Source organism: Canis lupus, chromosome 15 (genome assembly GCF_048164855.1).
Source record: "Canis lupus baileyi chromosome 15, mCanLup2.hap1, whole genome shotgun sequence".
In the NCBI taxonomy this organism is placed as follows: domain Eukaryota; kingdom Metazoa; phylum Chordata; class Mammalia; order Carnivora; family Canidae; genus Canis; species Canis lupus.
In genome coordinates this window covers 27,344,021-27,353,949 of record NC_132852.1, presented here as the reverse complement: position 1 = coordinate 27,353,949, position 9,929 = coordinate 27,344,021, and the positions used below count along the sequence as shown (strand labels likewise).

At 46.7% G+C, this 9,929-nt stretch overlaps 2 long non-coding RNA genes across 2 annotated transcripts; both read right to left on the bottom strand.

Annotated features, from left to right (window-relative positions):
- Positions 1 to 553: 553 nt before the first annotated feature.
- LOC140604778 (uncharacterized) lies at positions 554 to 3,732 on the bottom strand. The gene is made up of 3 exons (XR_012007593.1): positions 3,567 to 3,732; positions 1,564 to 1,908; positions 554 to 904 (listed from the first exon to the last, which is right to left on the bottom strand). It is a non-coding gene; the product is annotated as an uncharacterized lncRNA (long non-coding RNA).
- A 108-nt stretch (positions 3,733 to 3,840) lies between these two features.
- LOC140604779 (uncharacterized) lies at positions 3,841 to 6,946 on the bottom strand. Its single transcript, XR_012007594.1, has 3 exons — positions 6,301 to 6,946; positions 4,604 to 4,736; positions 3,841 to 4,149 (listed from the first exon to the last, which is right to left on the bottom strand). It is a non-coding gene; the product is annotated as an uncharacterized lncRNA (long non-coding RNA).
- Between the last annotated feature and the right edge of the window lie 2,983 nt (positions 6,947 to 9,929).

The following is a 9,929-nucleotide window of genomic DNA, read 5'->3' as shown; positions in this document are numbered from 1 at the left end:
AATGAAAAGCAAATTACCCCTGCCCGCATCCTTCCATTCCTTTTTCATCTCAAGCAGTATTTTCAGTATGACTAACCCAGTCTGACGTAATTTGTCCATCGATCTCTACGATGTACATTAGAAAATGCGTTCTGCAGGCCCCAGCATGCAGCCCTCTGTGTGTGCCACATTGCTTTAGAAAACCTATTAGCGGAACAGAAATATCTAGCGCCCAGCCCAGCCTTTTTGCTGAGAATATTAGAACTGGTGATAATTACTTTATTAATCATAAGGGGTAACAGCAGTGCTTATGTCACGGCAGTCGTAAAATAAGTGCTTTTATGGCAAATGTAGTTAAAAAGAAACGACTGATTGGATTTATGGTACTCAGCAGTTGAAAAAAAAAGGGAATCATGCGTTTTCTTTCTTTAGTTAAATGTTCGTTAAATGTGTACCACTAAGAGCTATTTGTAATAATTCCCTAGTCGGTCCATGTCCTAGGAGAATTTATTTTAAAGTACAAATTAAAGCTTAAATTAGCCTTTATTAAAAAAATAGATATATATATAGTGCATCAACATTGGATCTCCTGAGAGAAAGGGAAGAGAGAGATGTAGTCACACTGAAGGGAAGGATCTGTAGCAGCAACTTGGAAGCGATGTTTGGCTTTGGGGTTCAGGCACAGCCTGTTGGCACTTGCCACTTGAGTTCTGGAGGCTGTGGTTCAGACTGAAGACCCAACTGAGCTATGCTCCAAAGGCAGGGAAACCACAATGACCAAGGACATCATTGAGGGCGATGTTTACATCTCCGTTGTTAAAGCGAATCCTTGACTTATAAAAGTTGAGAGTTTGTTTCCTTAAAGTCCCTCTTGTGTACAAGTAAATAAAAATAACCTTGAGTTTCCTGTTTGGCTTTCACATACCTAGCAATAAAACAATAACAACAAGAGCAAAGCAATAGGATCAGTCAACGTTGCCCTTTTTATTATTGACTAAAGCTGTGTGTGTGTGTGTGAGTGTGTGTGTGTGTGTATTAGTTTGGAAGGAAGAAAACATTTGTTGAGTGCTGACTGCATTTCGCACGCTTCACATAGACTCTCTCACTTAATACTCAAAACAGCCCTGTGCTTTAGATAGCGTCATCCTGAATTTACATGCCAAAACCTAGCCCCAGTGTTCTTGCTCTAAAAGTAGTTCAGTGAGTGGCAGTTCTGGAATTCTGACTCAGAGCTGCCAGATTGCCTTACACCAGGATGTTTGCAACTAAAACAAGACAAAATTATTGAATGCTGAGTGCTGGACAATTTCACGAGTAGAATGGTGAGGGATGTGTTATTATCTCCATTTTACAGGTGGACGCTCGAAGAAGCCAAGTTGCCCAAGATCACACGGCTCAAGTGAGTAAATTCAAACCTAAGTCTGTTTGCTGGAATCACGGGCCATTTCTACACATTCCAAGTAACTTATTCTACCCAATAACTACTGGTTCTAGGAACTTTCTCTTTATGTTACATCCCTCTTGGCTAAAAGGGAAGTTCATTTGCTTTTGCTTTGCCTTTTGTGATCAGTAGAAAAAACTCACCACCGTCCTTTGGGTAACCCCATTCACAAAGCACCAAGTCTTCAAATTGTTCTTTAGCAGTTTAAGGGATTCCAACTCACAATGTTTTCTCTCTGTGGAGATAGTGTTACTCCTTCCTCGTCCCGCCCGAATTAACACAGAGAAACCAGGCAAAAGAAACTGCTTCATTAAACAGAACCTGTCGCCTTTTGTGTCACAGCTGGGCTAGTTTTGTTTCAAACAGACAGAATTGGAATAGAGGATGCAGCTGAGGTGAAGACTTGGCATTGAGAGGATCCTAACAGATGCTGGCTCTTTCTTCTTCTTGGCAGCCCCACTGGCCCAGAGCAGGAGACCCGAGAGTTCCTACAGGAGGCAGTGGTGGAAGTTCTGATGAGCAGATGGCCTTTGGAAGATTTGGTAACCAACCTTAGGGAGGGGGGTTCTGGACGAAGACTCCAGGTATGGAGTGAGGCAAAATGGTCAAGATAGGAACTTAGCAATCACAGTGGGGTACAGTGTAGGTCAGAAAGAACAAGACCCAAAGTGCACATTCAAGCAAGGATTCGTATCTTACACTACTGAGCCTTTGGGCCCTTAAATTCCTTTACGGACTCGATAGGTCCTGTGGCTTGGGATAAATCTGAGGGCCAGCTATATAATTTTACTGTATAAAATGAAAATGCAAGGTCCTTGTTAAAAAAAAGACTAGAAAAGAGTTCTGTTAAAAGTGCTAAAATGTAAGACTCTCGTCTTTCTATTACTTTGTTTTTTTATTTGCTATTTAATATCATACTCCCCTGGGCATGGGATGCTTGCAATGTCAGTATAAATCCTCCCAAGTGGCAGGAACCCTGTTACGTAGCAGTGTGGCCTACCAACTTCCAGGCTCCCTTCCTGCCAGCTACCACAATCACAGTGTCATGGAAGCCAATCTCCTCTTCCCCCAGGCCCAAAGCCCCAACTCACTGAGGACAGGTGTTCCCAAAGGGATTGCGACTTCCATACTGGGAAGTGTTTGGTCGTGGGTTGGTGGTAGGTGAGAGGCTTACACCTGCCAGATTGTACATGGCCAGGATGGAGGACAGTTGCCACCATGCTCTGCCCTGAGACACAACCCTGAGCTCCTAGGGTGCCTGGGCCTCCTTTGGCAGTAAGGAGTGGTGGCGGAATGAGGGCCTTCCATCCCTGTCTCCCAGCCTAACTGACCTGGTTGCCACCCCGGGCAGAGGGCAGCAGGATGGGGAGAGGGAGCAGTAGTAGGTGGGTGCGATCTGGGCACCGGGACCCAGAGGCAGCTAAGAACCCATCCCAGGGAGGCAGGGAGATGGTGGAAGGTGGGACCAGTGTGTGAGCCAAGGCTCTAAGTTCCCTGGGCATATTCCACTTTCCCATGCATTTCAATTGCAAAACAGAAATTAAAGATAAGATGAAGGATTTTGAGACAGTGACCTTGGAGCCTGGGGCCCTGGACAGTTGCCCTGGCCACATGCCCATGAAGCCAGCCCTGACCTGAGGTGTGGCCTCAGGAGCCCCAGCATAGGTATTAGAAGATGATAGGGCAGGAACACCAGATGGATCGTGGCAGTTTGGCATTTTAATTAAACATTTCTATTTATATGTGCCTGTTATATGTGTTCCATGGCCTTTTGCTAATTTGGTGTGTCATCCTTGTCCGGGTTTTCTCTCTGTAGCGTCACGGGGTATGTCACTATTTAGTTATCTGATTTTGGACAGATATTAATTTCTCTTCCCTTTTAGCTCCCATGTTCTGGATAGTTCTATTAACTCAGAAGTTTTTAAAACCTCATATTGGATATTGCGATAATGGCATAATTTGGGGTAGTTCTACCTGCCTATCAGTCTGTCTGTCCCCCTTCTGTCTGAACAAAGGAGTTCCCAGTGTTGCCAAATCTGTCATTCGCCATCTGTGAAACTGCTTTTTAGGTGGGGTTTCAGGAAAGTGGGTCCCCTGTGCCTAGTTTTTGATTAATAGGAGAGGAGGAAAAATGGCCTGGACCTACCTCCTATCAGGAATTGATCTTTCTTTCCAGCAAGCAGGACACACTCCAAGGGCTCTGGAAGATATCTCAGCACTCCAGGCATCAAAGAACCCGGGCTGGGAGGGGTGGCCAAGAGCGTGTGTTTGCAGGGAACAGCAGAGGAACAGAGCATCTGATGGGCCGGCCCCCCCTGCCCCCCCCCCCCCCCCCCCCGCTGCTGTGTGACCACAGGCCAGTCCTTTTCCCCCTCTGGGCCCCAGTCTTTTCATCTTTAAAATAAAGAGACTGGACTAGATCATCTCCAGGGCTCCTTCTGTCTCAAAAATTTAAGCTTTGGTGACTGCGGATCCACAACCTCCCCCTCCCCAGTGACCTCCAGTTAGATCATTCGGAGTGGGGGATGAGGTGGATCACGGGCTTCCCGAGTCTCTGGAGCTTCATTCCGCAGAGCAGGGGCTCAGAGCACATTTCTCAGCTGGCTGGGAAGAGCAGAAGCACCGAGGCACTCTTCAGGCTCTCTGTGCCCTTCCTCAGCTGTAAGGGCCAGGCGCATGGGAAACCCAGGGGCTGCCAGCACAGCATCTTTGTCCATCTTGACAGCTGCCTGCAGCAAGAAATCATATGTTAGGTCGCATCAGTGTACGTGCGTGTGAGTGAGCAATGTAGCTGGTGACTCAGAGCCTGCCAGGGACCCCCCACCCATGAGCAGCCTTCTGAAGAGACTGGCACCGCTGTCCTTGCCCTGCAGGCAACGTTGTTCTGCAGATTGTTGCTGAGTTCATTATTGGAACAATACAAAGGAGCCAGCAGTTAATTATACACTGAAGAAGCTCCTTCACATCAGCCTCTACTCAGCTCTCTTTTTCATGCCCTCTGAAAAGACGTAATCATCCATTATAGTCATCACCAGCTTTGTTACTTTTTGTGCCTCTAATTGGCACTTTTCTTTTAGACAATGAGGTATAGTGGAAAATATGCTCATTGAGTAGGAAGGGCCTGGTGTTCTAGTTCTGGGTCTATTAATACTTCAGTGTGTAGCCCTGAGCAAGTCCCTTTACCTCTTTGGATCTCAGCCATCTGAGCAAGTGAGGGGGTTGGCACAGATCTCGCTAAGTAAGCTCTAGTCCCATTGGATATTCTCTTATTTTCTCCCTCGATGTGTCCAGCAGGATGCTGGTTATCACGGGAGACCTGAAAGAGTAAGCGCATGTTCTTGTCTTGGCCCCAAGAGAGCTCTCAGAGTTGGGGAGGCCAGATGGAAGCATCGTTGTGTGGTACTCCAAGGGAGACAGGGGTTTATAGAGAGGAAAAGTTGGTGTTGGAGCTGGAGCAAGAGTGAGGGGGCCATCCTCCAGAGAGATGAGGGTCTCATGTTGAAAGCAGGAGGCTGAAAGGAAGGGAGAAGTCAGACTCACACGGATCCTAAATAAACGCAAGGGAATTTGGACTTCATTGAGGGACCGATGTAAACATTTGATTCGGGGTATTACAGCATCAGATAGACTCCCTGGGAGAGGTATCACTTCAGAATGCATTTGACTGTACCGACCACTGTGGTCTAAACATATTGGTGTAGATTTTTCTATTGAATAAGACATCAGGAAGTGGCAGGTGCTGCTGTTGCTTTAGCAGTTAGGTGATGTCTGGGTTATTTCTGTGATTCTCTTGGCTTTTTCCTCATGGTTGCAAGATAGCTGCTGCAGCTCCTGCTCATGATTCCACATAAGACAAAAAAGAGTGAATGTTCGGTGTGTGGTAGCAGCTCGGTTTTTCCCTTTTTATCATAAAAGCTTTCCAGTGAGCCCCCAAGCCCAGCCCCCTTTCTGAAAGAAAAGGAAACTAGACTTTTATTTTTGTCTTCAGGGCCATAGTTTGGTCACTTGACTCCCCTAGCTGCTGGTGGGAGGTTTTCTGACTTTGATAGCAGCCATTCCCAACCCCACTCTCCCTTGAAGCCTCTCTCTATACATTCTGCATTTGTTTTGTGGGGGGATTTTTTTGGGTAGTTAACTATGGGCAAATGACACTTCTCATCTTTGTACCTCAAGTATTTGGCACCGTGCTGGGTTCACATGAAACTTCATTCAAAGCCGTGGGTGTGAAATGAGCTAGGATGGTTGCGCCGGTGAACTCTCTGCCTCTATGACTTTTCTCCACAAACCAAATGTCTGATGTGTTGGCCGGAATTTGTTTTATTACTCTGGCCCTATTCCAACACATTTCACAGAAGCCATTAAAAATATATTCCTTGGTGTGTACTCATAAAACTTTATTGTCTTAATCCATTCGTCATCACGCATTTGAAGCTGGAGCCCTGCAGTACAGTCTTAGCTACGGGGCCGCATCTGCCTGCTGTCCATGAACCGTGGGCGACAGATGCAGCGACTGTCCCAGGCTCCATACAGCCTCTGTCAATGGCAGGTGATTGTTTGCAGTGGGTTTTGCTCTTTCCTGAATGACTATAACAAAAGTCATTGTTTGGTCAAATAACTGACTTTGTTTCATCCATAAATGTGCTTTTATCTCAGCAGAGCTGTCGTTAGTACAGGGCAGGAAGGTCCCTGGATTCTCGCTTCTGGACGAGTTGATTTGTGAACCTTTTCTTTGCCCTGCTGCTTTCCCCCAGTTTTTGTGGTATGAAACAAATCATTTTTACCCACCATGACTGCAGGCTGAACGTTTCCCCATGAACCTAGAATTTTATAATCTAGGGACAAAATGCATTGCTGGTGTAAATCCTCCCCCTTCTTCCCACCTTGGTCTGGAAGAGTGGCTTCTCTTGTGCTGGAGTTATGATGAGGTCTGCGTTCAGCGCTCCAATATTGCAGATGCCTTCTCGAACCCCATAATGGACCATTTACAGCCTTGATGTTTTGCCTCTTTCTCAATGAATTAAATATTTTCTCCATATGTGAGCTGAATTTTTACTCCTGACTTTCTCCATCAATCCAGTACCGAAATACATGTTTCCTTATGCCTAGAGCCTTATGGAATGTTATTACAGTATGGAAGGATTATTCACACATCCTAATATGCATATTAATCTCACGGTGATATGGAGCTGGTCCCCACAGAGTTGTGCCTCATTAAAGAACATTTGAACCTGATGTGCTTTCTAAATTGATGGCCTAGCTATGGCAACTGCCCCACTGCTGCTGACTGTGTCTATGCTTGTAGTGTCAGCAAACATGGCACAGTGGTGGGGTGCTGAGGGGGAGCATATGAAAAAGGGGAAGGGACCCTTGTGAGATTGGGTTGTTTACAGACAGTCTGGATGCCCTGGACTGGAGGCTGTCACAGGAGTCTCCTATATTGCAGGCTGCTGACTTAGAGACGGTGGATGAGGGAGGGAGAGATGGGGGCAGAAACACACCCACCCCACGCATTCATATAGATCCTCTTTCTCCTCACACTGGATATATTCTTGCCCAACAATGAAGCCATTCTGACACCGCCCCAGCACAGAATTCCAAGTTCCTTTGTACTCAGAGAACAATGATTTGGGTTAGCTGGGACGAAACCACAGTTGAACCACAGAGGGAATAGTTTCTTGTCTCTTGGTGAATTGAGGAAAACACTTGACAGTTTCATGAATGGGATTCATTGGCCTGATGCATGGCGCTGAGTTGTCAGGCGATGGGGGCAGGGCAAACTGGAAGGTCCCCACCCCTGGCGGTCTCCCGATGTGTGTTTCTGTGTCTGCAGTCAGTCCAAAGGGGCTCTGGGTGGGGACCTGATGGCAATCTCACCCCTTTGCTCCCCTGCTCACAGACCACACAGGCAAATACCAAGCCTTGTGGTTGGCCCTCCCTAATGGGACCATCTTAAAATTTTCAAAATGTCCTTGTGCAAAGAGCCCGGAGCCTGCATGCTTTAACACCCCTATGTGGCAGAGTCTGGTTTCCACAGTTAGAGGCAGGTCTTCACATCTGTATAAAATAGTATCCACTAGATGTTGAGGACTATGCATGAAGTCATTTAAAATAGGTTGTAAAGGCAGATTTTGATAACCTGATTCAGAATTGTGCTTTGTTGTTGTTTTTGAAAGAGGGGGTAGATGGGAGAACCATGCATCGAATATAATTAGTCCTTTGTTGGAAAATTTGGAAATAGATGACTCCGAGTCCAATGGATGCCATCCACTGTGCACTCATCTTATTTCTCTAAGATAATAACATGTCAATCTCCCTTGTCAGCCCCCCACCCACAGCAGTCAAGGTGAATAGCGCTGAATAGGTTCATACTATTCTTTGCATTTCTGTACTGCTCCTAGGGCGGTAAGTGTGTGGGTACCAAGATAACAAGTCTACAGTCTTGGAGGAAAAAGAGGTAAGGAGGACAGAATGAACACTTAGTGCACCTCTGCTGTGGCAGGCTTCACAGGTCTCCTTATATTAAGATGTGGTGAAAGTATCCTCACTTTAGAATCGAAGATGCCACAGCTCAGGGAGATGCAGTGATGTTCCCCAGTGGAGACAGAGCTGGGTCTGCTTGAACACAAACTCCTCACATTACACTTAACCCCATGTTGCCTAAAAAAATAAAGCCTTTAATTCCAATCATTTTTTTTCAATCACTTTAATTAAGTGATTTAGTTCATTCGTATTTGCCAACTTCCATTATGTCAATCGTTGTGCTTTAGATCATGATGTTTTATTGGGATAGTTTATAAAGGGCATCCTAAAAATACTTAAACAAAATCTAAATACTCAAACTTTTAAAGTTTAATCACAGTCTTTAGCTGCTGAGATCTTTCTGGAACTCTTAGCTCATCCCTTATCTTGGGCCGTGGCTGGGAGATTCTACAGGGGGCAGGAATTGGGGCACCCGAGGCCCTGTTGATTTCAGACCACAAAAACCTGTACCTGTTTCTTCCAAGGCATTGCCTTAAGAACAAATGCTTCCCCAGGTTTACCTAATGGTGGTATGGAGGGTACAGGGAGGGAGGGTGGGAGTGGAACCGGGGCAGAGCTGGAGTTGTATGGATTGGTACTCACCTGCTGCTCCCTCCCCAGGCTCGGGTCCCTCTCTCCAGTCCTTGGGCTAGGCTTGCCTCTCATTCTATCTGGCACATATACCCATTCACTCTGGCTCTCCCTTACCCGCACCACAGCACGTACAGAGATTATATCAGATTAAATGACATCATTGACTAAGCCTCCATCAGCTGATACAATCAGTAATGAATTAGGCATCAGCAGTCTGGTTGATGATAACATTAGGTTGACGTTGAGAACAGACCTTTCTCCTGTACTATTTTAGTCCCCAGGGATCTGTCTGGACTGATCTTTAGAGGGACCAGCCCCAGACTTTAAGCTGTAATGCATCTAGATTTATCCTCCTTCCTTGTGTGTACTCTCGGTGGAGCACCCTTAGAAGCCCAGGCCAGTTAAGAGGATGGCTCTTGGTGTGGCCGAGTTTGACTGTCAGAGGAGTGTAGGGTAAATACCATTAATATGAGCTTGATGCTGCTTGATGGAGCCGAGTGAGTGGTGCCATATGGCCAGGCTGTCATCATTAATCACAGCAGCTGTGTTAGGAATGAAAAGGTGTCTCTGTGTGCAGAGATGTGGGGGAGGGGCATTTGACATACGTCATGGAACTCTCTGGGGAAAAAAAGAAACAGGAATAGAGTCAAAATGTAGGTTAACCCCTTCTTTCTCCCATCTGGCCCTCTGAGAGCAGAACGGGAGTCTCACAGCTGGGCTTTCCCTTTCTTTATGATTGTGTCACTCTACTTTTTCAAAAAAGGGGCTAGTGGACTCTAGCCCCTGTGCTTTTCACATCGACTTTGGTGGGGACACACTTTGGACGCTAGGTTGTCAGGCCTATATCTGGTGGAAGAGCAATGGAAGGTGGGGATGTGACGATGATGGCAGAGGAGAGCCTGCAGCCCATGCCTTGGAGTGGTCAGGGTCTCCGAGGTCTGGGCGACAGGGGCTTGAGGGGGTCTCACCTCTGAGGGGAGGCCAGGTCTCGGAGCAAGTCATCCTGGGGTCTTTTCCACATCCCTCGGAATGCTTGCATGTAGTTGGAATCTGGATAAAATGAGCTGCCTTATACAGGAAAAGTGAAGCTGTCATAAGAAGCCAAGTGTAGCCAGAGAAATGTGTGTGGAGAGAGGAGGTGGGGGTGTCTTGCCTGAGAGCCAGTTCCAGGCCCACCTGCATCGCCTTGGCAACGGTGATGGGATAGAATTTATAGGCTCATTCCTAAGTTAGTACCTTCGGTCCTTTAAATACCTGCTGGCTCCTCTAGCCACCCACCACTTCCCAGAATCAGTGCACAGGACTCTGGGAAATGCTCCTACAGTCAGGGAATGCGTGGTGGGGTTTAGGGGCTGGGGTGCAGCTTTCCATTGTTTTGCTTTGGCTCCTAGAATGT